Here is a 20,814-nt window from a genome sequence, read left to right on the forward strand (position 1 = left end):
GTAGGCAGGTTCTGGCGGTGTCGGGGTCTCTGGTGAGGGAGAGGATCAGCTGGGTGTCGTCAGTGTAAAAGATGATGTTGAGGTTGTGCTGGCGTGCGATGGCTGCGAGAGGTTTCATGTAGATGTTGAAGAGGGTGGGGCTGAGTAAAGATCCTTGCGGGACGCCGCAGATGACTTCGGTGGCCTCGGAGCGAAACGGGGGGAGGCGGACTCTTTGTGTTCTTCCGGCGAGGACTGAGATGATCCACTCCAGTGCCTTCTCTTGGATACCGATGTTGCTGAGGCGCTGGACTAGGGTGTGGTGGCAGACCGTGTCGAACACAGCGGAGAGGTCCAGGAGGATGAGGGCCACTGTTTCCCCCTTGTCGAGCAGGGTCCGGATGTCGTCGGTTGCTGCGATGAGGGCGATCTCGGTGCTGTGGTTGGCTCTGAACCCGGACTGCGAGGGGTCGAGGGATCCGTTCGTCTCGAGGACGGCGGTCAGCTGTCTGTTGACGATCTTCTCGATGACTTTAGCAGGAAAAGGGAGGAGCGAGATGGGGCGGAAGTTTTTGAGATCGGTGGGGTCCGCTGTAGGTTTCTTCAGGAGGGCGCTGATCTCGGCGTGCTTCCAGCTCTCTGGGAAGGTGGCGGTGTTGAAGGAGGCGTTGATGATGTTCCGGAGTTGGGGTGCGATGGTGGAGTCGGCCTTGTTGAAGACGTGGTGTGGGCAGGGGTCGGTCGGTGATCCGGAGTGGATGGTGTTCATCGTGCGGGCTGTGTCTTTGGTGGTCACCGTGGTCCAGGTGCGAAGGGTGGCGGTGGGGGCGTTGGTTCGACGGTTGGGTGCGTGGGTGGGGCGCCGAAGCTGTTGTGGATGTCGGCGATCTTGCGGTGGAAGAACGAGGCGAGGGAGTCGCAGAGGTCTTGTGACGGAGTGATGTCGTTGGTGCCGGTGCTGGGGTTGGAGAACTCCTTGACGATAGTGAAGAGCTCTTTGCTGTCGTGGGCGTTGTTGTCTAGTCGTTCCTTCAGGGATTTCTTCTTGGTGGTGCGGATGAGCTGGTGGTGCTTGCGGGTTTGAGGGCGGTCATGTTGTCGGTGGTCCGGTCGAGGAGCCAGGCTTTCTCGAGGGTGCGACAGGTCTTCTTGGAGTCCTTGAGGTCGTTGGTGAACCAGGATGCCTTCTTGCTTCTGGGTCTGCTGGGAGGGTTCTTTAGTGGTGCGAGGTCGTCGGCGCAGGCGGTCAGCCACTGTGTGAAGTTGCGGGCTGCTTCGTTGGGGTCCGTTGTGTTGGCGGGTGGGCTCTGGCTGAGGGAGGTGATGAGCTGGTCTGTGGTGATCTTGCTCCAATTCCTGTGAGATACCTGTTGCGGGTGGTGGTGGGTCGTGGATCTTTTGAAGCTGAAGTGGACGCAGCTGTGGTCGGTCCAGTGGAGTCCGGTGGCGTGGCTGAAGGTGATGTGCTTGCTGGAAGAGAAGACGGGATCAAGCGTGTGGCCGGCGTAGTGGGTGGGGGTGTTGACCAGTTGCTTGAGTCCGAGGTTGGCGAGGTTTTCCACCAGGGCGGTGGTGTTGCGGTCCTTGTTGTTCTCCAGGTGGAAGTTGAGGTCCCCGTTGAGGATGTATTCAGTGGAGGGGAGGGCGTGCGGGCTGATGAAGTCTGTGATGTCTTCGCTGAATTGTGTGCGTGGTCCCGGGGGTCTGTAGACGAGGGTGCCTCTGAGGGTCGTCTTAGGGTCGGTGTGAATCTGGAAGTGGAGATGTTCGGCTGCGGCGAAGGAGTCGTTGGCGTCGGTCGTGATGCGGATGGTGTTCCTGTGGACGATGGCGATGCCACCTCCGGTCTGGTTGATGCGGTCCCTCCTGATGATCTTGTACCCGTCCGGGATGGCGATGGCGATGTCGAGTGCAGAGGAGGCGTTCATCCAGGTTTCCGTGAGGAAGGCGACGTCCGGTGATGTAGCGTCGAGGAGGTTCCAGAGTTCCACGGCGTGTCTGTGGATGGAGCGGGTGTTGATCAGGATGCACTTGAGGTGGTTGCTGCTGGTGTTTGTCTTGGCGGGTGCGGGGCAGGTTCGGAGGCAGGTGAACTTGCAGGTGCAGCAGGTGAAGGGTCCGTGGGTGCGTCTCAGGGTGGCTCGGCAGCAGGCGGGGGTCCGGCCGGCATTGAGTGCGTTGAGAGTGGCGGCGTCGTAGGTCAGTCGGGTCGTCTTGCCTCGGCGGGGAGGGCCAGGGGTCCTGGCGCTGGGCGCGGGCCAGGCGCGGACGGGCGCAGACGGGCTTACCTTTGGCGCACCTTCGGCGCTCAATCGGCGCTCCCGCTGCGCGCGTCCGCTGCGCGGTCGCTCTGGGGGCGTCATAAGTAAGGAGCCGGGAGGGAGGAGCAGCTCGGTGGCGGGAGCGGGGCGGCGAATGGAATCACAGGGGGGCGGGGCCGCAGGGAGGCAGCGGTGGGAAATTCCAAGAAGCAGCGGGCAGCGGGAAATTCCCAGGAGCAGCAGGAAATTCCCAGGAGCAGCGGGCAGCGAGCGAAGGAATCTGCAGGCAGGAGGCGGCAAAGGCAGGCAGGAGCGGCAGCAGTGAGTGGGGCGACCAAGCCCTGTGGAGGGCTGAGCGGTCACCCTCTACGCTGGCACCACTGCCAAAATCCAGAAAAGACTCCAGCGCATACAGAACGCCTCAGCATGACTCATCCTGGACATCCCGCGCCACAGCCACATCTCTGCCCACCTGAAAGACCTGCACTGGCTCCCCGTCAGCAAGAGGATCACGTTCAGACTCCTCACCCACGCACACAAGGCTCTCCACTACGCGGGCCCGAAGTACCTCAACAGCTGCCTCACATTCTACACACCCACCCACCAGCTCCGATCCACCAGCCTCGCTCTCGCCTCCGTCCCACGTACTCGCAAATCCACCGTCGGAGGAAGATCCTTTTCCTACCTGGCGGCCAAGACATGGAACTCCCTCCCCACTCACCTTCGGCTGACCCAGGACTATCTCTCCTTCAGGAAACAACTCAAGACCTGGCTGTTCGAGCAGTAACGCCCCCCCCCCCCCCCCTCCCTCAGCGCCTATAGACCCTTGCGGGTGAGTAGCGTGCTTTACAAATCTTTTTGATTGATTGAATCTTGTTGATTGATTGATTGATTGACACAGAGAACCAGGCTCAGGAGCTCAACCTGACCCCTTACCTGGAGATTATCTACTCCCAGGTAAGGGCTCACTGTACAAGGTTATGATATTAAAACTGGCTCTTATGCTACCATTGAGAAGCTTGGAAAGCTTTTGGCAGATTATGAGAGAGATTATCCAGTGGATTAAAATGATTCCCATGAGGATCAAACAAGAGAAGATGATGCTGAGGAGGTGGTAGAGACCTCTGTCTCAGAAGAAATATGTCCCTCAGAAAAAAAGGAGGAGCTTACTCTAGAAAGATTGGCCATGAGGTTAGCTCAACTCCTGGACACAGAGAAACAGAGAAAAGAGATGGGCCTAAGACGCATTTCTGATGACAGCAATTTCATAACTGGGGATGGAGAGGAATCTTTTGACTAAAAAATCCTCCGAAAGATTTCCCTCAAATATACATATGGTGATGATATCACCAAATGGTGTATTGCTTTTGAGAGAGCTTGCATCAGTAGAAAGGTAGTCAAGAAGCACTGCGACTCTCTCTTTTGGGTACTGTTCTCAGGTAAATGCAGGGATAGACTCCTGAAATTGAATGATAAAGATGCTAAATCTTATGACCTCATGAAGGGTACACTGATTGAGGGCTTTGGACTTACCACTGAGGAATATAGAATCTATTTCAGGGAGACTCACAAACCCACAGTCAGACCTGGGTTGAATTTTTAGACTTTTCAGTCAAGACATTAGGTGGCTGGTTGAAAGGTAACAATGTGCATGACTATAATGGGCTTAATTATAAAAGAGCATCTATTTAGTAATGTTTAATTATTGTTAGACCTGCCATCTTTGGCATGTTTTTCCCCTGTCTTTTCTGCTCCTGACCACCTGTTCTTGATTGTGTGCTACATTTAATTTGTTCTTGTTTTAGGACCAGTGCTAAAGTGCAAGTGCTCCCTGCATAAATTGTATCTGTAATTGGTTATCCAGGACTGGCATATATAATTTCCTCACTAGTCCCAAGTAACGTGCCCAGTGCATGCCCAGGGCTCGTAAATCAAATGATAATAGTGGGGCTGCAGCACAGATTGTGCCACATACATGAGTAGCCCTACAGCCATGTCTCAAACCTGCCACTGCAGTGTCTGTGTGGGCAATTTTCAAATGCCATGACGACCTGGCAAGTGAAACCATTTGAACGAATAGAGGTCCAAGACACACTGTCAAGACCAAACCAAGTGCGCAGCTTAGGTAAATATTTTTCAGCCTTCTACCATGATTACTTACACTTATAATACTGATCAGTAACTCTAAAATATTCACTGGGCGTATCAAGAAATAAAGGGGTGCCAAAAGGACGCTCACCTTTACTAACAGGATCTCAAATTCAGCAGAATGCTCATGGTGTTGCCGATACGGCCAAGCAACCCGGGTACATTTTTCCAACTTAATTACGCGCTGCTCATCACGTGAGCAGTGCTAAACATAAAGAAAGGATGAAAGAGAACGGTGCCTGCGTGGTGGCTATCTTGGTGTGGTGCATATAGTGCCCGATTTCGGGTTCAGTGAAGAGAAAACACAAAAGACTCTGAAAGAGATCAGGGTGACATAATGTGAATTCTGTGTAACATTGATCATTACAAATATGGTGGTAATATCAATGAGAGGCTGGTATTACGAACAGTAAAACTGCTCCACAGAACATAACCTTAATTCATCTCAACCTGATTAGTACTGCTCATCATGTGCGCAGTACTAAACATAGAAAAAGCATAGTAGAAGATGATACATGCGTGGTGGCCATCTTGTGGCGGAGTGTAATCTGTCCGACTCCAAGTTAAGTGAAGTAAAAATACGAAAAAACTGAAAGTGATCATTGTGAAATGGGATAAATTGCTTTCTTTTTTTTATTATGGTCTCAAAAGCATCAATGACTTTATGGCTCATGGACGCTAAATACGTACTCTTAGTCCTGAGACCCAATAGGGTATTAGCTTTAGGTGTATGAGGTTCTTGGACAACATTGTGGAAAAAATTGGGGACATAGATACCCAGTCCTATCTTTATTTTAATGTTTATCTTTTTTGCCTCTCAACTTAATTTTATTACAGTCTTAACATTGTCACGTGACCGTTGACATCAGTACATTACGCCCAACTAACCGAGCACCCGTAAGTCACAGCTTCACTGAAACCTGCGTACGAATTTTGGAAGTCACCAGAATATCTACACTCTGTAAGCTTTTCGAAAGCAACAATTCCGCTTTATTTACTTAAGATTGGGTACCTGGTCTTGTGATAACTGAAGTTTTACTTTCCCACAGACCTGATTTCTAAGTATTTTAACACCCGAGTGCTCACTGAAAAGGATTACGAAGTAAGCGGTTATGATACTTATTGTCTATTTCACCGCGTTTAAAACAATCACGTAATCTCGTGCACCCAATTCTTTCACTGTATTGTTCGGGATAAATACATTATGTTATTCAACAACGTCGCTTTATTCAACACATTCACTCACAACGTGTGCTACCTTTGACTTTTTTCCGCTACACTGAACAGTTCACTGTGTTATGGGTCTCCACTCAGTCATGATGATATTTTAGACATTGCATGAACATAATCTATGTTGTACCGCATATGATGTGTATACAGTATAATACACCTTTGTTTCTTTATTGACAATTGGTTATTTATTTTCGATTTTTATAATAATACCCCTGATGAAGGGCAAAGGCCCCAAATGCATTGGGTAATTGAACAAAATCCAAGATAATTATGTATAAAAAATCATGCTGTAATGATGTGAAATCAACAAGAAGATTAAGCATATTGAAAAATGAATTTCATGTGAATAAAATTCAAGATTGCAAAACACCATTTTTTTAAAGTTCCTTCAAATTTTTTCAAACATTCAAAGAAACGGTATTGTTTGAGTGCGATTTGGGGGACGCCCCTCCATCACAGAGGATAGCGCTGTTCCTATATTTACATACCCTTGCTCTCAGGAGGATTAACCCACTCGCACCACCGACCATCCTACACAAGTTTACTTATCTAAACAAAGGACGAGTGCGTGAGACTTCTACGACATTTTCTATTCAACCGTCTGGGAGACCAGTCCACGCACTTACACAATGTCATATGATGAAATAGCTAGAAGCACTGATCAAAGAGCAGATACCTTCGCATTTTCACTTGATGAAACACACAGGATTTATTCCCTCATCGAGGAAACTGCCAATGTCAGTCAAGGGACAGGTTCCTTACAGTCTAACTTCAAACAACTTTTATATATTTCACAGAAAGCCATCAATCAAAAATTACATGCCAGCACCTTGATTCGTTATCACAAGGTACAAAGAATACCAACGGGCCAGCGGATTTCGTTAAAATCAACACTTTGCAAAAACAATAAACTAGTCACAGAAAAATGGCAAGCTATTCTTAATAAGTGTTCCTTGGACCTTATTATATTGATTGTGGAAGAACTGGCAAACATTTTGGAGAATCTAAACAAGGAAATAATTCAACTCAAATCTAAACTTAATGATATGATGACAAAGGATAAAATAGACAAGATGCTAGAAGACCTCAACCAGAAATTAGATATTTAAACAAAGGAAATCAATGAACGAAAAATTAGCAAATTTCGTCGCAATATCACTGACTATAAATTAGGAGAGGTATATAATTGGGCAGACATTTATGCCTAGAGACGTCAACAACATAGATTCCAACAAGGAAGAACTACGGACACAGATTCTTCTTCATCGGATGATACACAATCCAGTGGTCAAAAATCCAACACACGAACACAACTGAGTACACAAGTATCTAACATCATAAATACAAATACTACCATTGGAGATGATTCATCTTCCGCAAGCATAGCTACTGGAAGCCGCCCTTTTTTAGAGGAAGGCCTAAGATCACCAGACGAGGCCAGGGGGGAACCCGCAACATCAACTCAACCAGTAGCCAAGGGAACTCGGAGCCAATGAGCCTTGTGAATAATATTTCTAAACACCAACTAACGAAATTCCAAATAGATACATTACAGAAGGGGAGCTCATTTATACCCACACATCACTCAAATCATTAAGACACGGAAATAAGCATCTTCAGATTCATGAGAACGATCCGACTTCGCAATTTTTTCCACAATGTTGCCCAAGAACCTCAGACACCTAAAGATAATACCCTGTTGGGTCTCAGGACTAGGAGAACCTATTTAGCACCCATGAGCCGTAAAGTAATTGACGCTTTTGAGACCATAATAAAAAAAGAAATACAGATCATTTACAAGTCAAAGCCCAGACCAAAAACAACTAACCTAACATCAAAAGAAAGACACGCTCTGCAACAAATAACATCCAATAATCAAATTACAGTCTGCCAAGCCGATAAGGTAGGAGCCATGGATATCATGGACACTGACTATTATCTCAAAAACGTCAATGAACACGTGAGTGACACAAACACATATACGCCAGTGGACGGGGATCCAACTCGAGAATTCCAGAACATACTATCTACCATTCTTAGTCAATACTTCGAAAATGGTACCATTACCACAGAAGATAGGGAATATCTTTACAAAAAGAATTCTGCAGTCCCTTAACTGTATATGATTCCAAAGATACACAAAATGCGTCAATACCACCTTTCAGACCAATTGTATCAACTGTCAACTCCATTCATGAACCAATCGGCAAATACCTCGACAGACATTTACAGCCCTTGGTACAAAATATGACCACGTACATCAAGGATACTACAAATTTCCTCAACATTTTAGAAGAAACTAAAGAACTGATTACAGACCAAATTGTTCTTTTCACCATTGATGTAAAATCTTTATAATCATCTATTCCGTACAACCTTGGCATTACAGCTGTTAAATCTTTTTTGATTACCAGTGAAAAGGATCACTCACTCAAAATATTTCTAATGGAACTCCTACAGATTACCCTCTATCACTCCTACTTCAAGTGGCAAGACAGGTTCTATATTCAAGCATCCGGAACTTCAATGGGCAACTGTGCCGCTCCTACATATGCAAATTTGTTCATGTACCGCTTTGAAGTAGATAACATTCTTAATCAAACAACATGGAAAGAGCATCTGGTCCTCTATAAAAGATATATAGATGACATTTTTGTCTTATGGAACGGCTCTACATCAACATTGTTGGAAGCCATTGAAAATCTGAACAAAATAGACCAACGAACAGAATTCACTGCATCCACAAGCACGAGTGAAATAACGTTTCTAGACGCATGCATTAAAATTTCAAATGGACGATTGACAACTGAGGTATACACCAAACCAACTGATCACAATAATTTCCTACACTACCATTCATTTCATCAACCTTCACTGAAAAAACACCTGCCATATTCTCAACTTCTTCGATTAAGGCAAAAATCATCATCAAGAAAATTATATGAAAAGAGTGCAGACAAATGCATACAAAAATGTAAAGAGAGAGGATATCGAATCACAGTGACGGATGAAGCGAAAGCAAAGGCTGACTCCAAAACCAGAGAGGATTTATTAAGATCACAAACGATTAACAAGGAAATCAATAGAATGGTATATGTGTCTAAATATTCAACCGCAAATTACCAAATTAAGAAAATAATCATAACATTTTGGCCTATGCTTAGGTCTGAAGTAGATTTTAAGGGTATATTCGAATCTCCACCACGGTTAGCATATCAACGTTCGCGCAATCTAAAACAGATGCTCAAAACACCAGTAAGTGAACCTAAGAAATTCAAAGGCACATCACCATGTTTGAATTGTGGGAATTGTAACACAATCATAAGAGGTGACACCATACGACATCCTCATACGGGCATTCCGATTAAAATAAAGGTAAATGCTACATGTAACAGTGAGAATGTTGTATATTTATTGAAATGTCCATGCGGACTGGTTTACATTGGAAAGACTGAACGAAAAATTAGTATCCGGATCATTGAACATAAAAGTAATATCCGAACAAGAAATCAGAAATCTTCAGTAGCAGTTCATTTTAATCTATGTCACCACAACATCAGTCAACTCCATTTTTGTGTACTTGAACAAGTAGTTATTGAACAAGGACGTGACAACACCAAACATTTACTCCAACGGGAGACCCATTGGATATATTATCTTAATACAGTGATCCCAAATGGACTGAATAAAAAATTAGAACTGAGTTGCTTTCTTTGAAATATATTTTGAAATATACTATGAAATACGCATCATAGATTGTCGAATGTAAGCTGTAATGATCAATATGTGTTGGTATTATCATCATGCACTATATTGATTTTGTACTATCATACAACTTGTCCGTACATTATGACCACCATAACGCAGATACTGTCACTAGTTTTCTCTTCACGCCTATACGTGTTTATTTGATACCAAACTACAAACTCTTCAGTGTCTATTATCACGTGTCGCTGATACTCGTTTCTTTCTACAAATCGGCAATATTTTTACTCGACGACACACTGTTGTCGCATTACGTTTCTTATGCACACGCAAGCTGGGAACATAGATACCCAGTCCTATCTTTATTTTAATTTTTATCATTTTAGCCTCCCAACTTCGTTTGATTACGGTTTTAACATCGTCATGTGACCGTTGACATCAGTACATTGCGCCCGACTAACCGAGCACGAGTGAGTCACGGCTTCACTGAAACCAGTGTACGAACTTTGGAAGTCACCAAAATATCTACATTCGGTAAGCTTTTCGAAAGACACGATTCCACTTTATTTACTTAAGATCGGGAACCTGGACTTGTGATAACTGAAGTTTTACTTTCCCACAGACCTGATTTCAAAGTATTTTAACACCCTAGTGCTCATTGAAAAGGATTGCGAAGTAAGCGGTTACGATAATTATTGTCTATTTCTCCGCGTTTAAAACGATCACGTAATCTCGTGCACCCAATTCTTTCACTGTATTGTTCGTGATAAATACATTATGTTATTCAACAACTTTTCTTTATTCAACACATTCACTCACAATGTGTGCTACCTTTGATTTTTTTCGGTTACACTGAACTGTTCACTATGTTATGGGTCTCCACTCTGTCATAATGATATTTTAGACATTGCATGAACATAATCTACGTTGTACCGCATATGAAGTGTATACAGTATAATACACCTTTGTCTCTTTATTGACAATTTGTTATTTATTTTCGATTTTTATAGTAATACCCCTGATGAAGGTCAAAGGCCCGAAATGCATTGGGTAATTGGACAAAATCCAAGAGACTTATATATAAAAAAAATCATGCTTTAATGATGTGAAATCAACAAGAAGATTAAGCATATTGAAAAATTAATTTATGTGAATAAATCTCAAGATTGCAAAACACAATTTTTTGAAAGTTCCTTTGAATGTTTTCAAACATTCAAAGAAACTTTAATGTTTGAATGCGAATTGGGGGACGTTCCTCTATCAAAGAGGATAGCGCTATTCCTATATTTACATACCCTCACTCTCAGGAGGATTAACCCACTCGCACCGCGGACCATCCTACACAAGTTTACTTATCTAAACAAAGGACGAGTGCGTGAGACTTCTACTGCATTTACTCTTAGAAAGTGGGCATTTTCATGCTTTACCATTCTGTGCCTCTGCCTGCCTGCCTGTGGAATCCATGTCTGAGGGAGGGTGACAGTTGGGCTGTTTGTACATTCACTCTAGACAGTCACACAAAGGGGTCTGAGGTGTGCCCTGCAAATTCTGATGGCCCATCACCAGGCTGAGGGGTCTTCCTGAGCTAGAGTGGTGGGAGGAGATGTCACTGACATCTCAATAGGGCTGTCCCTATATTCACACAAAGCTGTCTCTACCCCCTTGTGGTGTGTCTGGAGCCAGGTCAGGGAAATGTAGGGTCTTGCGCACTACAATGACTTTCCTCTGAAGTTTGCCTACTTCCAAGACAGAAACTGGTATAAGTACTGGAGCTGTGACACCATAACTTCAGTACACTTCTGGACAAAGAGGGCATTCTGCCAGAAAGAAGAGCTTGATACTGTAGGAGGGACTGACACTCTTTTGCTTTGTTGTGCTGGCCTGTTGCTCGCTGCTTCTATCCTGGGAGCAAAAGGACTGGAATTTGATGTCTACATCCTGCTTTCCACGGTACTCTAAGGACTTTTGTGTGCTTGCCTCCTGTTAAGAAGTCTCAGAGCCATCAAAGTCCTCCCCTACCAGTGCACGGGCTCTTCTGCTGAGAGCCCTGACTTGTCAAGTGGTGCCAAATCAAGTTTGTTTGCCCTTGGAAGTGGAATCTGGAAAATCTGAGAAGAAAATCCACTCATCAGCTCTCAGAGCCCATTTATTTTTTCCAACACAGCACCACTGTGCAGTTGAAAAACCAATGCATCACCAGTGTGTGGCTGAAGAATCATTGCAGCACCTGCCATATGACTGAAGGATCACCGCAACCAGAGTTCCGAGCACTGTGTCTCCAACTTCCATGGCGCGTGCTCTGAATCCGGCACAGGCCTTGCTGTGCGGCTGAAGAAATCTGAGCATCTCCTGCTTCACAGCTGTAATATCAAACCAGCTCCTGTTCTGCCGTTGCCGCATCGACACGGCACATCTGGATTTGAATGCATCATCTTTGGGTGCCAAGTTCTTCATTGACATTACCCAGCAGCAATGAACTGAGGTAGTGGGTCCAGAGATAGACGCATCACCTTCCCTCAAAGTAAGGCATCGACACATCTCCTCCTATGGAATTAAAGAACCAACGCATCAACTCCCCTCACTGCAGTAAGGAGACAACACATCACCTTCCCTGGCTGTAAGGAACCAACACATCATCTCCCGTGGGAGTAAGGAACAGATGCGTCCCTTGATTTTCTGGCACCTCACCTCCCCTGCACCTTTTGTCTTTGATTTTGACGCATCCCATGCACTCTGTGCTAAAAGTGACTGCTCCATACTTTCCTTGGGACTGAACCATTTTGAACCTTTTAAAAGTGATATACTTGTGTATGTTAGATTTGTGTCATTTGGTCTTGTTTTAATCACATAAATATTGGTTATGTTTCTAAAATTGGTGTGGTGTTCATTTGTAGTGTTTTCACTTTGTTACTGTGTGTGTATGTACAAAGGTTTTACACATTGCCTCTGAGATAAGCCTGACTGCTCGTGCCACGCTACCAAGGGGGGTGAGCATGGATTATCATAGGTGTCTGATGCCCTTACCCTGACTGGAGTGAGGGTCCCTATTTGGACAGAGTGCATGCCACTGCCAACTAGAGACCCCATTTCTAACAGTTATCAAGAGAAGTTACATCAGTTCCTGATAGATCTATGTCCACTTTCTCCTCAAGCATTGGGGAAGAAGGCAGATGTCTGGGTCAAACCAAGGGTGACCAAAACTTCCACTGAAGGAGGTGACCAAAAGCAAGAGGCCTAAAAGACCCCCCAAGAGAAAGATGGTGACCAAAAAGATAGAAACAAAAGTGAGTCTTCTAAAGGCCCCCAAATACCTGCTCAGGAGAGTGGGACCCAAAATTCTACGCAGTCTAAGGGTGGGTACCTGGGTGAGAAATGTGATCCCAAAAAGGCTTGGTGTCATGACTGTCAGGTTTTTGGACACCGAACTGGAGACCTTAGCTGTTAAACAAAAACAATGCCTCTAGCGCACCTATAGCAAATGCAATAGTAAGTCTCCAGATGGCATCATAGGTGAGAACTGATCATGTCAAGGAACTCACTGAGGCAACTCTATTCACAGAGGATGGGGTCAATGTAGCTACGGTGGCTGTCGTCCTAGTAATCTTGAGAAATACATACAACTGCCACATATTAATGGGGTTAGATTTGAAGCTCTGAGAGATACTGCTGCTGCTGTTTCAGGCACTAGTGTCCTGAAACCAGTACTAGCCTGGAGAGACCTGTACAGTCCTCAATTCTGATAATCAGGCTCAGGTACATCCAATGGCATTGGTGTCCTTAGAGTGGGGATGGCTCACTGGCAACAAAAGGATGGTGGCATCTTCTGCTATCCTTGTACAGTATCTGCTTGTCAATGATTTGGAGTCATCAGCATGGGCTGAGGAAGAAAGTGAAGCCCATGCAGCCATGCTGGTTATAGCTGAGTGGGTGTGTAAAAAAACAAAAGCACAGTGTAGAACCTAGGGTGAAAAAGAAGTGTTGGATCGTCAAATTATGGGCCAACTTTCCAAGAGAAAAGGCAAGAACTCTGGAAAACTAACTTATATAGAGACACCAGATCAAGTCCCCTCTCCTCAGGGAAAAGGCTTGTCAACCCCAGATGGAACTGAATCTCAGGAGCTTGAGCATTACACAACAGAGATCTTGGATCCAGGGAGGACCCCCGAGGGAAGACCTGTGCCAGAGGCAGAGAACCTGTCCTACTTTTGAAGGCCTGAGACAGCAAGCTGCTGATCAGGAAAAGGGAGATGTTGGTGGCTCCCACTGGATCTATTGGGAGGAGGGACTCGATTACACTGAGGAAAGATACCCCAAAACAGCTACCTCTAGGAGAGTAGTAGTACCTCAGCAATTTATGGAGTTTCTTCTCACATTGGTCCATCGCCATAGCTGGGAATCTAAGCCAGACTAAAACATGAAGTAGGTTTGTGAACCACTTCTACTGGCCAGGTATGTCCCAGAAAGTGAAGGAGTTTTGTACCTCATGTGCTTCCTGTCAAGCCTGTGGGAAGACAGGTGGCCACCTTAAGGCCCTCTTAATTCTATTTCCAGTGGCTGGGTACCCTTTGAAAGGGTAGAGACTGACACTGTTGGTCTGCTTGACCCTCAAAATGCATCAGGAAACACATTCATTCTGGTAGTAGTGGATCATGCTACCAGGTATTCTGAAGCTATTCCCCTCAGTACTACAGCTGCCCCTAAAGCACATGTGGGCTGAACGTGAAGTGACCTACAGGTTCACTACCCTGTATCATCCACAGACCAATGTGCTTGTTTAAAGGTTCAACAAGATATTGAAAGGTATGATTGGTTGACTCCCTGAAAAAATCAGAAGGAGATGGGATGTCATACTTCCAGGCCTGCTCTTTCGACTACATGGAGGTACCACAGAAGGGAGTGGGGTTTTCCTCCTTTGAACTTCTGTTTTTTCATCCTGTAACAGGGCTATTGTGTCTTGTAAAGGAAGGATGGAAGAAGCCTCTCAGAGAGCCTAAACAGGATATTCTGGACTATGTGCTTGGCCTTCATTCCTGAATGGCTGAGTACATGGAAAAAGCAAGCAAAAACCTTGATGCCAGACAAGAGCTCCAGAAGCTCTGGTATGATCAAAAGGCTTCCATGGTGGAGTCCCAACCAGGGAAGAAGGTGTGGGTTTTGGAGCCTGTGGCTTCCAGGGCCCTCCAGGGCAAATGGACTGGGCCCTGCCCTATCTTTGGGAAAAAAATGGGAGGTCACCTACCTCGTGGATCTTGGCATTTGCAAGAACCCCCAAGATTGACATCCATGTAAGCCACATTAAATCGTATCATGAGAGGGCTGAAGTGACCATGCTGATGGTCACAGATGAGGATAAGGAATCAGAGAGTGAAGCTCTCCCTGACCTACTCTCAAACAACCCTAAAGATGGATCAGTTGATGGAGTGGTCTTGTCAAACACCTTCACTGCCCAACAGCAAACTGTTTGCAGGCAAGTCGTAAACCAGTTTGCTGAGCTTTTCTCCTTGACCCCTTGTCAGACTAACTGGTGTACACACATGGTCAGACTAACTGGCGTACACATGATGTGGGCCCTGGGGACAGCTTACCTGTCAAAAACAAAATCTACAGACAGTCTGATCATGTGACAGAGATCATCAAAGCTGAAGTGAGCAAGATGCTGGAATTGGGAGCCACCGAGTCATCTGGGGGCCTCTTGACCAGTCTAGTTATTTTAGACTGCAAACCTCACACCCAGGGGGAGGTTTTAGGTTGAATATAGGGGCCTCAATGTTATGACCAAAACTGATGCACATTCAATTCCTTGGGCTGTTGAATTACCTGATAGGTTAGGGACAGCCAAATATCTCAGTACGTTTGGTCTCACATCAGGCCACCGGCAGATAGGTCTGGACCCTCGAACAAAAGAAAAATCAGCACTCTCAAGCCCAGCTGAGCATTACCAGTTTACTGTTATGCCCTTTGGATTAGAGATCACCCCTGCCACCTTCCAAAGGTAGGTGAACAAAGACCTTGATGTTTTGGAATCCTTTAGTGTAGCTTATCTTGATGACATTGCTGTCTTTCGCTTCAACTGGCAAAATCACCTGACCCACCTTGGCAAGGTCCTTGAGGATCTGAGAAGTGCAGGCCTCACTATCAAGACAAGTTAAGTGCCAGAAAGGGCAGGGCATAGTTGTGTACTTAGGCCACCTTTTAGGTGCAGGCCAAGTTCAGCCAACCAATTCTGGACTGGGTAGCTCCAACCACTCAGACCCAAGTCGGGGCATTCCTTGACAGGAGGTTTGTGAAGAGATACAGGTGCATTGTGCCCCCCCCTCACAGAGCTGACCTCCAAAAAGATGCCCAAGAAGGTTTACTGGATTGCGAGCTGTCAAAAGGTTTTTGACACCCTAAAGGAAACCATGTGCTCCACACCCTTTCAGAAAGCCTTTAAACACAGGATAGGGGGGGTCCTATCCCAGACCAATGATGATGACCATTACCAACCTATTGCTTTCATTAGCAGGAGGTTCCTCCGCAGACAGCAGCGTGGGAGTGCCATTGAGTGGGAAACCGTTACTGTAGTGTGGTCCCTGAAGAAGCTGAGACCATACTTGTTTGGTTCTCACTTACTAGCTCAAACTGACCACAGGCCTTTCAGATGGCAAATGAAAGGTGAAAATCAAAAACTGTTCAGGTGGTTCATATCTCTACAGGGGATAGACTTTACAGTGGAACACAGACTAGGACTGACCATGCCAATGGAGATTACCTTTTCAGGTTCTTCCACTCAGATGAGGAAGACCCTCTGGGGAAAGGCTGCTTTCATCCTTGTTCATTTGAGGGGTGGGGTGTTGAAGGAAACTCCCACTTTTGACATGGTTACCCCCTACTTTTTGCCTGGAACAAGATGTGATTTCAAATGGAAGTGTACTGGGTCCCTGTTAACCAGGTTCCCAGTGCCAGAGCTCTTTTCTAAAACTGCACCATTATTAACACATCTTCAGCAACCCCTGTAAGTCCCTAGTAAATGGTACCCCTGGTACCTAGGGCATTGGGACTGAAAAGGGTCCACCAGGACTGCAGCACGAATTATGCCACCTAAGAGCCCCTCACCAGGACCATGAAAACTGCAATTGCAGGCTGTGTCTCTTGATGCAGAGAAAACCGAAGAGTCGATATGGCACACAACTCTGTGTGCCATGCCCACAGACACATATATATTTAAGAACAACAATGGATCACAATAAAGTCAGCAAGGGACCTTGGGAGTAGATTCTTTAAGTCAACAGTGGTCCCTTACATACGCAGAGATAAAACTAATAAATATAGACGCAATCGTTTCTATCTTGATTTGACATGTCCAGCCGGACAGAGGTCGAATATTTACTCATTTAGCGATACAAGACAATATTTTCAAACAACATACAAGGTGAGGCACAAGCCTGTACCCTACTTTACACACGTAAAACATATAAAAGGAAACAGAGCATAACACAAAGGGGTTTTAGGCAAAAGCTTAGGGTTCTGTTATACTGTTAATTGCACAGTTTCAAACGTACAACAGAACATTACTTGCACCTTTACATTTTAAGGGACATATAGGTTTTTCAATTGTATAAGGTGTACATGGTTGTCGACGGCGTTTCGATCCATTTTACACGATATGCGGATCATCATCAGGACATGTGATAAATGCCTAACAGTTAAAAGCCTCATTTCCCTAAGAGGACACTGCATGAGGTATAGGTAAGTCACCCCTACTACAAGCTTTACTGCCCTAAGACAGGGTGTACTGTATAACATGTGTGGTCATATATGCTTGAACAGATATGACCCTACAACATCTAAGTCCATTTTTGAATATTGCAAGTAGTCAGGTAAGCTTTATAGAATACATGGGCTCGATACCCGTCATTGCGGATTCCCCAGCACCATATCTTCACCGTAACCAGGGATGTTTGGTACCAAACATCACATCTCAAAAAATACACACTGTTGCCTGTGTTGGATTTATTAATAGATGCACACAGACACCACCTTAGAGGTGCCCTCTAAAAACCTACTAAACACTAGTGTGGTCTCTGACTAGTCTTTGCTAGCCTACCACAACCAGACATATTTCTGACCCCATGAAATGAGAGTCGGCGCTCTAAGAGGCTGGGAACAATGCCTGCTCTGGGCAGAGGTGCTTCACATCTCCTCCAGGCCAGAATATCATTCCAAGCTGGAAAACTTCAAAGGCCTACGTAGTTGATTGTAGGAAAAAGTTAAAGGACCAATACTCAGTTACTTGCAACAAAAATAATATGACTTATCACATTTCATCCGTAAGAGCAGTCAGATCTTGTCATCGAGTGTTCTGTTAAATCTTTGAAACAGGGGAGTACATACAGTCATCTTATATCATGCTCGAAACAGACCTTGTCAGGCCTCCAACAGTGACCCCAATGCCCATGCACACATTCATTACGCACTAAAATCCATTTAATACAAACGTGCTACATGTATTATATTTCAAGGTTCACCAAGTCCTAGACATTGTGCATTGGCTCCTCTAAATTTTTTCTGTATTTCACTTGTGGCCTACTGGTATGCTCCCACCTGATAGCCATATGGTAACTATCCGCTGCAATTGAGGGCTTGGTTACCTTTTGGTGATTTTTGTAAGATATTTGTGTTCTCTGTCTTGTGCGCTGACCCATCTTATTTCTTTTGATGTGCAAGTCTGGTGCACTTAAAGGTGGAATGTGGTCCTTGTGCCCTGAAGAATTTGCCAGAAAATAAAGTGGTAATGAAACATGTCGCTGTTCTGCTTAAAATGGTCTTTACTAAGCCTGGGCGGAGTTGGTGGAGCAGCACTACGCAGAGGTCCACGGAGTTGCCCGTGGAAACTCCGCTCTGCTCCACTGCCCGCCTTCGCCCCCCCTAGGAAGAATTACATTAAATATACATTAAAGGTAAAAAAAATGAACACTTAACTTGACTGCGGCGTCCCCGGGCTGCCGTCCTCCTCCTCGGTTTCACGATGAGGAATGTGCATGCGCGGGGTGCGCAAATGTGCAGATCATCGTGAATCCAAGGAGGAGGAGGACGGCAGCCCAGGGAGGCTGCAATCAAGGTAAGTGGTTTTTTTTCTTCACCTTTAGAGTATATTTAATATACTTCTTCCTGGGGGGGGTGGAGGCGGGGGCTGGGCAACTCCACTCTGCCGCAGAGTGTGTGGAGTTGTGCCTACTCCGCGTACGCGGAACGCGGAGTAGGCACAACTCCGCACACAACGCGGGCGGAGTGGAGCTCTCTGCCTACGGTTAGTCTATACATGGTATGTTGGTTTTAATCATGAGAGCGGGTACTACAAATTAAAGATGTGTGCAGTGCTGTCCGCAACTAATTTTTAATCTTTTTTTTGCTTGTGAGGAGGAAGTATCTCCTCCCATTACCAGGAAACCATAGTGAGTTCTTGAGATGCGTACCAGACATGATAGAGGTCTTTAGGTCACACACGCAACATTCTTCTGAAATTGTTCGCATGTTTGTTCCGTTCGCTATATAGGAAAGAAGCAGTTAATGAAAGAGTGAACAAGTTGGCGAGACAATGCCAATCGCTCTTTGATGGTAGCTTATGTAATGTACTTCCTATAAACACAGTTTTTCATATACACTCTTTCATATTCAACGTGAGGCATGGCACCCGATCTTTTGTTGGTTTTAATCAAACACAACTACTGGGACTGTCCATAGATAGTTTCTAGAGCCACTCCTGCTCGGAATATAAAATAGGGGGACCCCATAGAGTATTATAGAATGTGTGATGCGTAGCAAGGGCTCTTGTGTTTTCGAATCTATGTCAAATGATCCCTGATCAGAATTAAACTGGGTATTCAGAATATCACAAACTTTAGAGATAAATCTAGATGCCATTCAGATAATTCTTTAACTGCCTTTGATGAGTTTGATATTTCCACCAGAATAGGCAATGACGATTTTTTTGCACACCATTGCACGGTTTTTGCACACTAGTTGAATACCCTCAAATTTAACAGTGAAGGGACTTTTAAGAGGGACTCTGGGTGGGTGGTGATGGGAAATGTCAATGATTGAATTATGTGTTTGCCTGCACTGTAGGACATATTTTATTTAATGTTATTATGGTAAATTCGTAGGCATTCTCCAAATACAGAAACACAGTTTGTGTAAAGAAACGCATATGTAATCACACCTTTGAAGTATTCTACAAATTCACAAACAAATTAGCTTCTGCGGATTTTAGCACTTCAAATGTTGCGAGCATGGATTGCTAAACCTTTCTTAAGTCTCACCCTGTACATTCTTTACAACACTTACTATTCATCCCAAAATAATTACACATCCGGCCTCATGTGTACAGTGAGCGTAAAATGTAATATATTTACCTTCATTGGACATGGCTACTGTGACAAATATAATCTTAAACTAGGAGTGCTGCAGTCTTTCATAACGTGCTCATAAAGTCCCATTAGGAAATAATATTCCTCTCCTGCTTCCTTATAATTACTGTGTTTTGACTTTCAGCCTGCTTCTTTGTTGTTTAGAGTGGGGTTTTGAGACGTTTTCAGCATTCTTTTTACTTTCTGCTATCTGCCTGAGCCTACTGTATGGGACTGTTGGACATTATTTTCACAAATACCATCATCTGAATGCCAATGTTTTGCAAGCCCTTGATGCCTATCATATCAAAGGCATGGCGTATGTCACAGATAAACAACAACTGTCACAAAATCCCACCTGCATTCCCTAGCAGAAGGTGTCAAGGGGAATAAAGGGAAAAAAGGCGACTTTGACTGATATGACTGTTGTGGAAAATGTAGTGATAAAACATGAAAGCACAGAGAAAGATAGTGGAAGTGAAAAGGCAATTTACAGCCCTCTTCATACTCTGCAATCTGAGAATGCATGCTTTGTTTTTTAAATAAGTGGAAAATATTTCAACCTCCAGAAGCTATTTTGACCGAAGCCTTTTGTGAAAGAACTAAGAAAGATTTCCCGATTTTGGATTTTAAAAAATACAACACATCTTGCATTTTAAGAGAGTGTTGGTACTGCAAAGGTGGCGCTGGCCTCCTCATTCCAAAGTATGTTGAATGCAACAAACTGACTGAAGGGCTGAAGTAGAAAAAATAGGAAAATGTATGGAAACTTAATCTAAAAATATATGTTTGAGCATACAGCAGATAAGCGTAAATGTTAGCAGCAGATATCAAGAAAGTGATGTAAAACCGCGTATTATGTTTTCTCACGCACAACATGAACAGTACTGATACATACAAATGTTTCCCATTATGGGAAACATACTGGGCAACTATTTCACACCTAGCTGCAAATATTGTGTGCCAATAACCCAAGCCAAATACTGTGTTTACATCTGGTCTTTACCGCAAAGTCCTGTAAGGTTAGTCAGAAACTTTGCAGCTGCAAAACCAGATAAAGTGTTCTGACATTGACTCTTTCTGTGCCACAACCTGGAACA

Source organism: Lissotriton helveticus, chromosome 3_1 (genome assembly GCF_964261635.1).
Source record: "Lissotriton helveticus chromosome 3_1, aLisHel1.1, whole genome shotgun sequence".
Taxonomy (NCBI): Eukaryota; Metazoa; Chordata; class Amphibia; order Caudata; family Salamandridae; genus Lissotriton; species Lissotriton helveticus.